The following is a 670-nucleotide window of genomic DNA, read 5'->3' on the forward strand; positions in this document are numbered from 1 at the left end:
ACCAAGTACGCAACTAAGAAAACACCCTAACACAGTGCTCCTTCCTTGATGACACAAAAGACGAAAAACATGAGGGGATTATGTTGCAAAGTCAGAACTGCTAAATCACATTTCTGAGAACCAGAGCATCAGAAGGAAAGGAACAGTTCAACCCAGAAGCCATATGAAATCTGGCAGAAACACAGGGCACCCGGCCCCACCCCACCCCACCCCTCACCTGGCTGTGCAGGCAGTGCACAGGCAGCTGCAGGCTGAGGACCACTGCTCCACGTCCTCCCACCTACCGGGGTTGGGGGTGGAGAGAAAGGAGTTCAGATCTGCGGGAACAGAGATGGGAGAGTGGCAGCCACCATCCTCCTGCAGGACTAACTCCAACCTGCAGGCCAAGTGCCACGTGCCTGGCAGGCCTGCCCCATTTCCCCCTCAGATCCTGTGTCCCTCCTGCCCGCCAGACCACACCAGAGTTCTGGCCCAGGTGAGGACTCCAAGAGTGAGATGAATTAAACACTTCCAGTTCTACACACATTTCTATTTTATTATGGCAAAGGTGAAAACACCACCTTCTCCACAACAACAACCAGTAAAATTTATCCCAAAAATAACTCAGTACAAAACAGGTCTGTTTCAGAATTAAAAAAAAAAAAAAAAAAAAAAAAAAAAAAAAAAAAAA

This window comes from Neophocaena asiaeorientalis, unplaced genomic scaffold (assembly GCF_003031525.2).
Source record: "Neophocaena asiaeorientalis asiaeorientalis breed wild unplaced genomic scaffold, Neophocaena_asiaeorientalis_V1.1 scaffold30, whole genome shotgun sequence".
Classification (NCBI taxonomy): Eukaryota; Metazoa; Chordata; class Mammalia; order Artiodactyla; family Phocoenidae; genus Neophocaena; species Neophocaena asiaeorientalis.